The sequence below is a fragment of the Hyla sarda genome, chromosome 1, assembly GCF_029499605.1.
Source record: "Hyla sarda isolate aHylSar1 chromosome 1, aHylSar1.hap1, whole genome shotgun sequence".
Lineage (NCBI taxonomy): Eukaryota > Metazoa > Chordata > Amphibia > Anura > Hylidae > Hyla > Hyla sarda.
Window position 1 is genome coordinate 379,165,303 of NC_079189.1, and position 14,101 is coordinate 379,179,403.

General features: G+C 40.4%; 1 protein-coding gene across 3 annotated transcripts in view; it reads left to right on the forward strand.

Annotated features, from left to right (window-relative positions):
* The window catches only part of NTRK2 (neurotrophic receptor tyrosine kinase 2), a 274,910-nt gene that overhangs the window by 238,559 nt on the left and 22,250 nt on the right, over window positions 1-14,101 (forward strand). The window lies entirely within an intron of this gene.

The following is a 14,101-nucleotide window of genomic DNA, read 5'->3' on the forward strand; positions in this document are numbered from 1 at the left end:
GTATACGGAACAAATCTATACAGTCCTATACTTATCATTACGGGAGTAGACAGAACAAATCTATACAGTCCAATACCTATCATTACAGAGCTATACAGAACAAATCTATACAGTCCAGTATCTATCATTACAGGGCTATACAGAACAAATCTATACAGTCCAATACTTATTATTATGGGAGGGTATACAGTTCAAATCTATGCAGTCCAATACCTATCATTACAGGGCTATACAGAACAAATCTATACAGTCCTATACCTATCATTACAAGTGTATACAGAACAAATCTATACAGTCCAATATCTATCATTACAGGGATATACTGAACAAATCTATACCGTCCAATATCTATCATTACAGGGATATACTGAACAAATCTATACCGTCCAATATCTATCATTACAGGGATATACTGAACAAATCTATACCGTCCAATATCTATCATTACAGGGCTATACAGAACAAATCTATACAGTCCAATATTTATTATTATGGGAGGGTATACAGTACAAATCTATGCAGTCCAATACCTATCATTACAGGGCTATACAGAACAAATCTATACAGTCCTATACCTATCATTACGAGGGTATACAGAACAAATCTATACCGTCCAATATCTATCATTACAGGGCTATACAGAACAAATCTATACAGTCCAATATTTATTATTATGGGAGGGTATACAGTACAAATCTATGCAGTCCAATACCTATCATTACAGGGCTATACAGAACAAATCTATACAGTCCTATACCTATCATTACGAGGGTATACAGAACAAATCTATACAGTCCAATACTTATTATTATGGGGGGGTATACAGTACAAATCTATGCAGTCCAATACCTATCATTACAGGGCTATACAGAACAAATCTATACAGTCCTATACTTATCATTACGAGGGTATACAGAACAAATCTATACAGTCCTATACTTATCATTACGAGGGTATACAGAACAAATCTATACAGTCCAATATCTATCATTACAGGGCTATACAGAACAAATCTATACAGTCCAATACCTATCATTACAGAGCTATACAGAACAAATCTATACAGTCCAATACCTATCATTATGAGGGTATACAGAACAAATCTATACAGTCCAATACCTATCATTACAGGGCTATACAGAACAAATCTATGCAGTCCGATACCTATCATTATGAGGGTATACAGAACAAATCTATACAGTCCAATACCTATCATTACAGGGCTATACAGAACAAATCTATGCAGTCCAAAACTTATTATTATGGGGGGGTATACAGAACAAATCTATGCAGTCCAATACTTATTATTACGGGGCTATACAGAACAAATCTATACCGTCCAATACCTATCATTACAGGTATATACAGGACAAATCTATACATTCCAATACTTATTATTACGGGGCTATACAGAACAAATCTATACAGTCCAATACCTATCATTACAGGGCTATACAGAACAAATCTATACAGTCCAATACTTATTATTACGGGGCTATACAGAACAAATCTATACAGTCCAATACCTATCATTACAGGTGTATACAGGACAAATCTATACATTCCTATACCTATCATTACAGGGCTATACAGAACAAATCTATACAGTCCAATACCTATCATTACAGGGCTATACAGAACAAATCTATACAGTCCAATACTTATTATTATGGGAGGGTATACAGTACAAATCTATGCAGTCCAATACCTATCATTACGAGGGTATACAGAACAAATCTATACAGTCCTATACTTATCATTACGAGGGTATACAGAACAAATCTATACAGTCCAATATCTATCATTACAGGGCTATACAGAACAAATCTATACAGTCCAATACCTATCATTACAGAGCTATACAGAACAAATCTATACAGTCCAATACCTATCATTACAGGGCTATACAGAACAAATCGATGCAGTCCAATACTTATTATTATGGGGGGGTATACAGAACAAATCTATGCAGTCCAATACTTATTATTACGGGGCTATACAGAACAAATCTATACAGTCCAATACCTATCATTACAGGTATATACAGGACAAATCTATACATTCCAATACTTCTTATTACGGGGCTATACAGAACAAATCTATACAGTCCAATACCTATCATTACAGGGCTATACAGAACAAATCTATACAGTCCAATACTTATTATTACGGGGCTATACAGAACAAATCTATACAGTCCAATACCTATCATTACAGGTGTATACAGGACAAATCTATACATTCCTATACCTATCATTACAGGGCTATACAGAACAAATCTATACAGTCCAATACCTATCATTACAGGGCTATACAGAACAAATCTATACAGTCCAATACTTATTATTATGGGAGGGTATACAGTACAAATCTATGCAGTCCAATACCTATCATTACGAGGGTATACAGAACAAATCTATACAGTCCTATACTTATCATTACGAGGGTATACAGAACAAATCTATACAGTCCAATATCTATCATTACAGGGCTATACAGAACAAATCTATACAGTCCAATACCTATCATTACAGAGCTATACAGAACAAATCTATACAGTCCAATACCTATCATTACAGGGCTATACAGAACAAATCGATGCAGTCCAATACTTATTATTATGGGGGGGTATACAGAACAAATCTATGCAGTCCAATACTTATTATTACGGGGCTATACAGAACAAATCTATACAGTCCAATACCTATCATTACAGGTATATACAGGACAAATCTATACATTCCAATACTTATTATTACGGGGCTATACAGAACAAATCTATACAGTCCAATACCTATCATTACAGGGCTATACAGAACAAATCTATACAGTCCAATACTTATTATTACGGAGCTATACAGAACAAATCTATACAGTCCAATACCTATCATTACAGGTATATACAGGACAAATCTATACATTACTATACCTATCAATACAGGGCTATACAGAACAAATCTATACAGTCCAATACTTATTATTACGGGGCTATACAGAACAAATCTATACAGTCCAATACTTATTATTATGGGAGGGTATACAGTACAAATCTATGCAGTCCAATACCTATCATTACAGGGCTATACAGAACAAATCTATACAGTCCTATACCTATCATTACAGGTATATACAGGACAAATCTATACATTCCTATACCTATCATTACAGGGCTATACAGAACAAATCTATACAGTCCAATACTTATTATTACGGGGCTATACAGAACAAATCTATACAGTCCAATACTTATTATTATGGGAGGGTATACAGTACAAATCTATGCAGTCCAATACCTATCATTACAGGGCTATACAGAACAAATCTATACAGTCCTATACCTATCATTACAAGTGTATACAGAACAAATCTATACAGTCCAATATCTATCATTACAGGGATATACTGAACAAATCTATACCGTCCAATAACTATCATTACAGGTATATACAGAACAAATCTATACAGTCCAATACCTATCATTACAGGGATATACTGAACAAATCTATACCGTCCAATATCTATCATTACAAGGCAATACAGAACAAATCTATACCGTCCAATATCTATCATTACAGGGCTATACAGAACAAATCTATACAGTCCAATACTTATTATTATGGGGGTATACAGAACAAATCTATACAGTCCAATATCTATCATTACAGGGATATACAGAACAAATCTATACAGTCCAATATCTATCATTACAGGGCTATACAGAACAAATCTATACAGTCCTATACCTATCATTACGAGTGTATACAGAACAAATCTATACTGTCCAATATCTATCATTACAGGGATATACAGAACAAATCTATACCGTCCAATATCTATCATTACAGGGCTATACAGAACAAATCTATACATTCCAATATTTATTATTACGGGGCTATACAGAACAAATCTATACAGTCCAATACTTATTATTATGGGGGTATACAGAACAAATCTGTCAAGTTGTGTGAGGTATTACAACTTAACTCCCTTCTCTTTAGTGGTACTGAGCTGCAATACTGCACACAACCTGAGGACAGGTGTGGTGCTGTTTCTGAAGCAAAAAAATGATATCTGTTCATCTGGGCATGATAACTCATGATAACTAAATGCGGTCAGAAATGTTTGTACCATGCATATTTGTGGTCTATTTCTTCCCCCTGTTGGCCTCTGTGAAGGAACATTTTCTTCCGCTATGCCTCCTTAGCAGAAGGGCTCTACCTGTAGTGAAGTAAGAGTTGCGCTGTGTGCTCTGAGCACATAAGGCACATCCCTCTGCTGCTCTCCCTTATGCTGTTTGGCTATGTTCACACGACGGAATTTTTAAGCAGAATTCCGCAGGAATTTTCAGCTCAGACATTCAGCTGCAGCAATTGATTTCTATGGGATTCTGCTGCATTGTGTACAGGGCAGAAATCCAAATTCCGTGTACACAGAAAGAATAGACATGTCTGCTCGGAAATGCATTGTGGTATATGAGACGGTGCATTTTAGAGCGGTCCTGGCGCCCTGGTGTGAATATCCGTCCATGTTCTCGGGCAGACATTCCACACATTTTCGGCCATGTGAACGTGGCCTTTCTCTGAAATAATAATTAATAATAATTGCTTAGGTTTAACTTTTTATTAATTTTTGTAAAAAAATGTTGGGAATAAAATGTGACAAAAAAGCAACAATTTTGGACTTTAAAAAAATGTTTTACGTTTACGCTGTTCACCGTACGGGATAATTAACAATATATTTTAATAGTTCAGACTTTTACGCATGCGGCGATACCAAATATGTGTATTTTTTTTTTTTACACTTTTTTGGGGGTAAAATGGGAAAAACTGACGTTTTACTTTTTTATTGGGGGAGGGGATTTTTCACATTTTTTTACTTTTTTATTTTACATTTTCTTACTTTTTTTTTTTTTTACACTTTTTATGTCCCCATAGGGGACTATTCATTGCAATCAGTTGATTGCTAATACTGTGCAGTGCTATGTATAGGACACAGCACTGCTCAGTATAAGTAGGATGAATAGGGGATATGTACCTCAGACTTTTGATGTTTTTGGTGTTTTTTTTTTTTTTTTTAACTGCCAATGCATTTTTGGAGCTGAAACCAGAAGTGGACCCATGAGGAAGGAGAAGTATAAGACCTTTCTTCATAATTCATATTCCTTTTTAATATACTTCTGGCTTTGGCTCAAAAACTGCACTGGCATTTGAAAAAAAAAGAACAAAAAACTGCGACTATGACACCAGCCTAAGAGTCAATGAACAACAAGAAATATTAATTCATTGGATGATCATTTGGGATAACGCATGCTTAAAATGATTGTTCATCATTGGTCCATGTGTCGCTAACATAAATGAAAATGGATGGCTGTCCAAATGTTCCAGCCATCATTCGTAAAGTTCTTTTCCATCAATTTTTGGCCGGTCAAAAAAAGCTCTTTCAAGCTGTGCTACTAGTACATCATCGATTATCCCTCATATTGGGCAGACATGAAGCAATAAAGTGAAAGGACCATGAAAAATAACAATTTGATTCTCCTTTTATTGGTCTACTATGACTCCTCAGACTGTGAGGTTGTAGAAACCAGGCCTAGTTGTTAAATATCACCCAATAAGCCATGCACCAGTATATCCAGACTTACAATAAAAATACATGGCCACCCTGGCTTATTCAAGGGATTGATTAATGTTCTTCACAAAGGTATTGGAGACCAATGAAACTGTTTTCAGTGTAACATGGTACCAAATCTATTTTTTTACATGTACGATGGTATGCTCCATCTGCTATCATAGTTTTTAAGTAAACATGCAATCTCCACCACAGCACAAAAAGTCAGAGGTCCAGGATAAAGTGAAAGGCTTCCAAGTTTATTCACACAAAAAATGTGATAGCGGTGCAACGTTTTGGCAAACTGCCTTTGTCAGCACATGCTTGACAAAGGCAGTTTGCCGAAACGTTGCACCGCTATCACATTTTTGGTGTGAATAAACTTGGAAGCCTTTCACTTTATCCTGGACCTCTGACTTTTTGTGCTGTGGTGGAGATTGCATGTTTATGGACTGCTGACTTGCCGGTTGGCTGATCACGTGCACATGCAGAGGGGGTCTTTGCTGGCTCTTATGCTTGGAACTAATAGTTTTTAAGTAGCCCTAAAGCTGCATCTTACTTCATATACACATTACTTGATCTTTTGGTGGAGATTTCCATAAGGTTGCAGAGGTTGCTTTAAAATTGGACCCAATGGCCATCTGTGTATAGATTTATATAATAGTTGGACTAGTAGTATTTTAGTTAAGGAAGTCTTCCATTACCAGCTGTCATGGCTTTTACAGTCAATTGACCCTGTAGCTGAAGTCAGCTGTAGCCCATATAGAGCAGTGCCTTTGAAGTTCCTTATCTTTAAGGAGTGAGATGCAAATACTGATATGAGGACTAGCCATTTTGATTGCAAACATAACCTTAACCAAGGAGAATAGATGTGGCACCCAACTGTAATGTACATTAAATTGCTCATTTAATAATTGAATAGGTGAAGCAGTGCTTAAGTTCCAGAAGCTACCTTAGTGAGGGTTACTTACCATTAATTGTAATGCATTATTAAAGTAGTAATTTAATCTGTTGTTGGCATAGCCACCTGCTGGTAGCATTAACTGTAATGCAGCAAGACTTGATAGCAATATCCCCAGCCTGTTAGTTAACCTAAACAGTGCTAGGATAATGCTTCCCACTGTTTCTCTCATGCATTTGAGTTTAACCCTGTTCTTTCTGTCGTCTTAGGAGTTAATGTGTTAGCTACAGAGCAGTAGAGTGCTTGTTGTTTGTATGGGTCCTGTGCATTCCTCCGCTCAGATTCCATGGCAGCCGATCTGCTCTGCTTGAAATAGGCAATTCAGAACAAGGAAGGTAGAGATGGGAAGAAGTCATTAGTTTTTCAATTAGTATGCAGCACCATCACCACAGTTTGCTTTCATGCCACATGTGTATTATTTTTACAGATTTCAACAGGCAAAGGTTGTTTTTTAGAGTTGTGTATGTGAGCGCCAGTGCCTATTGGGAATAGTGCTATGATGAGGATGAAGAGAGGTAAAAACTGCAGAATAATATATGTGGGAAGCTTTAGGAGATGCGGATGTAAATGTAGCTACAAAGAATATTGCATCATCAAAGTAGACTGATATAATAACATACATTTTTGTGCGCCAAAAGGTATCCATGTCAAAATCGTTCCAAAAGTGACTTGTTATGTTCAATGGGATTATTCGCCGTTTTTTATGTGGCACATATTTTTATAACATGGATTTAAAAATGTGTGTTCACCTCTTGACAGGTTTCAATGTGGATTCCCAAAAAAATGGCATCAGATAGCCAGAATGTGCCCAGCTCTATTGATAGCATCAATCCACAGTGAAATCTGTATTAAAATATGCGGTATTCAATGTCAAAATCCACATCAGAAAGTCAGGGCATATTTTGGATTTCTGCTGCAGATTCTGCAGCAAAATTTTCTGGTGGAAACATGGGCTGGGCGTGCCATTACTCTTGGGCTCAAAGGCATAACCTCTTGCCATTTATAATACTAGTGTCTTCTTATGTAACAGAAGACCCCCTCAACTACCAGTGATCATGCGACTGCTACTTCCATCCCAATATTATAACCCAGCTGACTTAGAGGTCTTGGAGGATTTTCCTACGTAGCTTTCTGTATTTCAAAATACATAGATGCCTATATAGGAGTCCCACCCAAATTTGTAATACAATGACTGGGTATCCACACAGATATACACAACATTTACATCTTAGTCAGAGTGTCTTGCTGTGAAAAGCTGGTAATATCATGCCATGCATCTCAAGGTATGTTGTGCTTAGAGATAAATTGAGGAATGATAAATCAAGAGATCTTAGGCTACTTTTACACTACCATTATCACACGGTAGTATGACGGCAATCGGGGCTGCCGGGGAGAAAAGCAGCAGAAAAAAATACTGCTTATGCCAATTTTTCTCCCGCTACTCGCACTGAAAAATAGCGTCACCCGACGGACCCCATTGACTATAATGGGGTCCATCAGGGCCCGCTGTTGCCCATTGTACCCCATCAAAATGACTCCCAGCAAACTCCAAAAAAAAAAGAGAGAAAGTTTGACGGCCATTCTTGACGGGCGCAATGGCAATGTGAAAGGGGGCCTTAATCAAACAAAATTCTAGAAAAAGTAAATGCCTTAAATGGGCACTCTCATTAAAACTAATTTTTGCTATTGCACTCCTTATGGTAAATGAAAAATATTTCTAATATACTTTGTTTAAAAAAAATGAAGTTTTCTATGTTTTATTTGTGCTTAAAAAAGCTCAAGAGCACATTTTCCCCCATCTCATACACAGACTTTGGACCAAAGTCCAAACACAGGAAGTGCCGCCTGGAGTGCTGAGGGGGGGTGTCCAACCAACAGCATATGGCAGTTATGTGTGGGAGGAGCTATGATTGAATGAAGCTGGACACCCCCCCCCCCCCTCAGCACTCCACCTGTGTTTGGACTTTGGTCCAAAGTCTGTGTATGAGTTGGGGGAAAATGTGCTCTTGAGCTTTTTTAAGCACAAATAAAACATAGAAAACTTCATTTTTTAAAACAAAGTATATTAGAAATATTTTTCATTTACCATAAGGAGTGCAATAGCAAAAAATAGTTTTAATGAGAGTGACCCTTTAAAGAGGACCCATCAGCTCTCTTGGCATGCCTGTTTTAGTAAATATTTGTATACCCTATAAGAGAGGAGATTTAGGAGATTGTATTTCTCATAACTCTGCATTGTGTCATTTCTCAGGGGTGTGTGCAGTGGGGAGACCTCACTTGGAGTATTGTGCGCAGTCCTGGAGACCACGTGGGACATTTATAAAAATGAGCGGAGGAAGGAAGGGAGATGGGGGGGAGATGAGGGGCCTGGGCAGCGGAGCCAGCCGGCTCCCATAAATACTAAACTACACTGTAATTTCATATTTCCCGGGCTGTGCCGTGATTCATGGCACCGCCTGAAAATATGAAATTGCAGTGTAATTTCATATTCCTGGGAGCTGGCCGGCTCTGCAACCCGGCCCCCCGCCTGCAACTACCACCGGCCAGTAGGGCATGGACATGCTGGGAGTTGTATTCTTGCAAAACCATGACGGGAGTTGTAGTTTAGGAATGGGGTGCCTCCAGCTGTTGCTAAACTACAACTCCCATGACTGAGTTGTGGTTTAGCAGCAGCTGAAGGCTCCCTGTTTGGAAATGCTGGTTTATGGGCATTTTCCCTAATTTTCCGTGTTTTTTTTTTCTATATGCAGAGGACTTCTTCAGAATCGGTGGACTACATCAATGACCAACATTTTTTTAGTTTAAAATTAATAAAATGGTTAACGGGGGAGTGTTTTTTGGAATAAAAGTTTTAAAAGGGTGTTTGGCTGAGAATGTGAGGGTTCCCCATATTTTCATTCTCAGCCAGATACTAACCAAGTAGCAACAGCCTGACATTACCAGGATGGTGAGGACCATTGTTATTGGTTTGACGCTTTGGGCCTGTTGGTACCGGCTCTTTCTGGCACCCCTGTGGTGGTGGGTATCGGGGTAGTAATTGGGGGTTAGCACTAGCTGTATTTGGGGCGAACGCTAAGCCCCAGCTTAGTAATGGATTCCGTCTATAAGACAGCTTCCACTGCTAAGCCTGTAAAGTAAATAAAAAACACAACGCTTTTTAAAAACTTTTATTACAAAAAACACTCCCCCACAAGCCCTCATTAACCATTTTATTAATATAAAAAAAACGCTAGTCATCGACGTAGTCTACCGAATCCGAAGAAGTCCACTGCATATGAAACGGATCTGAAATTATAAGAAAAAAACCCAAGGAAAATTGGTTAGTACATTTATGGTGCCCTCCCTTAGGGAAAATACCCATAAACCAGCGTTTCCAAACAGGGAGCCTCCAGCAGTTGCTAAACTACAACCCCCATCATTTTCAGACAGTCTTTTGCTGTCTGGGAAAGATATAAGTTGTAATTTAGCAACACCGGGAGTCTTGCTGTTTTTACAAATTACAACTCCCGTGATGAAAAAATTAGCCCTCACACATCCCCGTATGCAGAAAAATAGTTAGAGGAGTCAGAAGAGGACATTTTTAGACATGCAAATTTTCATATAAATATATACATACATGCCATGATGTATTTTTTCTCCTGCTATTCTCCCCCTGTTCCCCCACGGCATCACACTGTTGCATCACAACGGCAGTGTGAAAGAAGCCTAAGTTTGATATCATTTCAACTGTATCGACCAACAGAATACATACAATGTGTCATCTTTTACCAAAAAGTGCACTGGGTAGAAATGGAAGGTCCTAAAAGTTACAAAATGGCACTTTTTTTCCCCATTTTTGTCCCACAGAATTTTTTTTGTTTCACCATAGATCTTGTTGGGAAATTATTGATGTCATAACCTAGTAAGGAGGAGTGGAGGTAAGGTTACAAAGTGTTGTTCTGAAGTCATTTATCGGTTCTTGCTTATGTGTGCTAAAAAAAATGGTATTCAAATGTTATTTATTGGTTTTTACTTATGTAAGCCAAATTTATCAACCCCCTGTGATGGTATAATAAATATGTCACACATAAGCAAAACCAAAAGCAAGAAAAAAATGTCTACAGAACTTGTTTACCAAAGTAACGATGATAAAAGTCCCAGATCTGGAAAGGTTAAAGGACCTTAACATGTATAGCATGGAAGAAAGAAGAGACGGATGGGATATGATAGAGACTTTTAAATACATAAAGGGAATCAACACGGTAAAGGAGGAGAGCATATGTAAAAGAAGAAAAACTAACAAAAGAGGACATAGTTTTATATTAGAGGGGTTTAAAAGTAATTTGAGAAAGTATTACTTTACGGAGAGAGTAGTGGATGCATAGAATAACTGAAAATACAGTGAAGGAGTTTAAGCATGCTTGTGACATTCTATGTTTCTAATGTGCACATAGATTTCTACTAGTCAGATGTATGACACTCATTGACAAAAAAATAACACACCTATAAGGAGTTGTTGGAATTGTATAAATCTTTGTCTGAATGTAATGATGATATACAGACGTGGACAAAATTGTTGGTACTCTTCTGTTAGAGACAGAAAAACACACAATGCTCCTTGATATAACTTGAAACTGACAAAAGTAATAAGTGGACAAAAATAATGTTACCCTGAACTTTATATTTTGTCGCACAACCTTTTGAGGCAGTGAGATCAAGTGATTTCTCTAATTCTGATGGAGACTTCCACACTTGTCTGCAGGTATCGGTATTTTGGCTGATGAGGAGCCGTCTCAAGTTTGAAGGGTGCCTTCTCCAGATGATGGGGAAGATTTATCAAAACCTGTCCAAAGGAAAAGTTGCCCAGTTGCCCATAGCAACCAATCAGATTGTTTATTTCATTTTTCACAGGCCTTGTTAAAAATGAAAGAAGCAATCTGATTGGTTACTATGGGCAACTGGGCAACTTTTCCTCTGGACAGGTTTTGATAAATCTCCCCCCGATATGTTTCAGCTCCTTCCACATATGTTAAATAGGATTCAGATCAGGGCTCATAATAGTCCAATGTTTTGCTCTTAGCCCTTCTTGGGTGTTCTTAGCTGTGGATTTTGGATCATTATCCTGCTGTAGGACCCATGACCTGTGACTGAGCCCGGGCTTCCTGACTCTGGACAGTACCCTGTGCCAGATGCAGCAAAGCAGCCCCAAAACATAACTACCGTATATACTCGAGTATAGGCCGAGTTTTTCAGCACGATTTTTCGTGCTGAAAACACCCCCCTCGGCTTATACTCGAGTGAACTCCCCCACCCGCAGTGGTCTTCAACCTGCGGACCTCCAGAGGTTTCAAAACTACAACTCCCAGCAAGCCCGGGCAGCCATCGGCTGTCCGGGCTTGCTGGGAGTTGTAGTTTTGAAACCTCCGGAGGTCCGCAGGTTGAAGACCACTGCGGCCTTCAACATCATCCAGCCCCCTCTCACCCCCTTTAGTTCTGAGTACTCACCTCCGCTCGGCGCTGGTCCGGTCCTGCAGGGCTGTCCGGTGAGGAGGTGGTCCGGTGAGGAGGTGGTCCGGGCTGCTATCTTCACCGGGGAGGCCTCTTCTAAGCGCTTCGGGCCCGGCCTCAGAATAGTCACGTTGCCTTAACAACGACGCAGATGCGTCGTTGTCTAGGCAACGGCTCTATTCCGGGCCGGAAGCGCGGAGAAGAGGCGCCCCCGGTGAAGATAGCAGCCCGGACCACCTCCTCACCGGACCACCTCCTCACCGGACCACCTCCTCACCGGACAGCCCTGCAGGACCGGACCAGCGCCGAGCGGAGGTGAGTACTCAGAACTAAAGGGGGTGAGAGGGGGCTGGATGATGTTGAAGGCCGCAGTGGTCTTCAACCTGCGGACCTCCGGAGGTTTCAAAACTACAACTCCCAGCAAGCCCGGACAGCCGATGGCTGCCCGGGCTTGCTGGGAGTTGTAGTTTTGAAACCTCTGGAGGTCCGCATGTTGAAGGCCGCAGTGGTCTTCAACCTGCGGACCTCCGGAGGTTTCAAAACTACAACTCCCAGCAAGCCCGGACAGCCGATGGCTGCCCGGGCTTGCTGGGAGTTGTAGTTTTGAAACCTCTGGAGGTCCGCAGGTTGAAGGCCGCAGTGGTCTTCAACCTGCGGACCTCCGGAGGTTTCAAAACTACAACTCCCAGCAAGCCCGGACAGCCGATGGCTGCCCGGGCTTGCTGGGAGTTGTAGTTTTGAAACCTCTGGAGGTCCGCAGGTTGAAGACCACTGAGGGCGAATGATGAGAAGAGGATGATGAAGGGGGGGGGGGGGGTGTGGGGATGATGAAGGGGGGTGGGGATGATGAAGGGGGGGGGGTGTGGGATGATTACAAGGGGATGATGAAGGGGGGATGTGTGGGATGATAAGGGGATGTGTGGGATGATGACAAGGGGATGATGAAGGGGGGATGTGTGGGATGATGACAAGGGGATGATGAAGGGGGGATGTGTGGGATAAGGGGATGTGTGGGATGATGACAAGGGGATGATGAAGGGGGGATGTGTGGGATAAGGGGATGTGTGGGATGATGACAAGGGGATGATGAAGGGGGGATGTGTGGGATGATGACAAGGGGATGATGAAGGGGGGATGTGTGGGATGATAAGGGGATGTGTGGGATGATGACAAGGGGATGATGAAGGGGGGATGTGTGGGATGATGACAAAGGGATGATGAAGGGGGGATGTGTGGGATAAGGGGATGTGTGGGATGATGACAAGGGGATGATGAAGGGGGGATGTGTGGGATAAGGGGATGTGTGGGATGATGACAAGGGGATGATGAAGGGGGGATGTGTGGGATGATGACAAGGGGATGATGAAGGGGGGATGTGTGGGATGATAAGGGGATGTGTGGGATGATGACAAGGGGATGATGAAGGGGGGATGTGTGGGATGATGACAAGGGGATGATGAGGATGTTAATGACGGGTCTGGATGATGACAGGGGGGGATGAGGTATTTCCCACCCTAGGCTTATACTCGAGTCAATAACTTTTCCTGGGATTTTGGGTTGAAATTAGGGGTCTCGGCTTATACTCGGGTCGGCTTATACTCGAGTATATACGGTAAGTAACTTCCATGCTTCACAGTAGGTACAGTGATCTTTTATTTGTATGCTTCATTTTTGTGTCTGAAAACATGGAGCTTATGTGACTTGCCAAAAAGCTCAAGTTTTGCCTCATCTGTCCAAAGACCAAACCACAAAGAATGTCCTCTGGACAGATGAGTCCAAACTGGAGCTTTTTGGCAAGTTACATTGGGTTTATGTTAGCGGACTCAAAAGGTTGTACAACATCATTTCTAATACTGTAATTACTTATGTACAGACAAAATTAGGCCCCTTTCACACTATAAAAACACTTCCGTTATGAACACTTATTATGAAATATGCAGTTATGCAGCCGGTACAAAATCACTAACGGCCGTTACAAAATCCCATTATAGTCTATGGGATTTTTCTAATAGCCGATTTAACCCGTTATTGCCCGTTATTAATAAC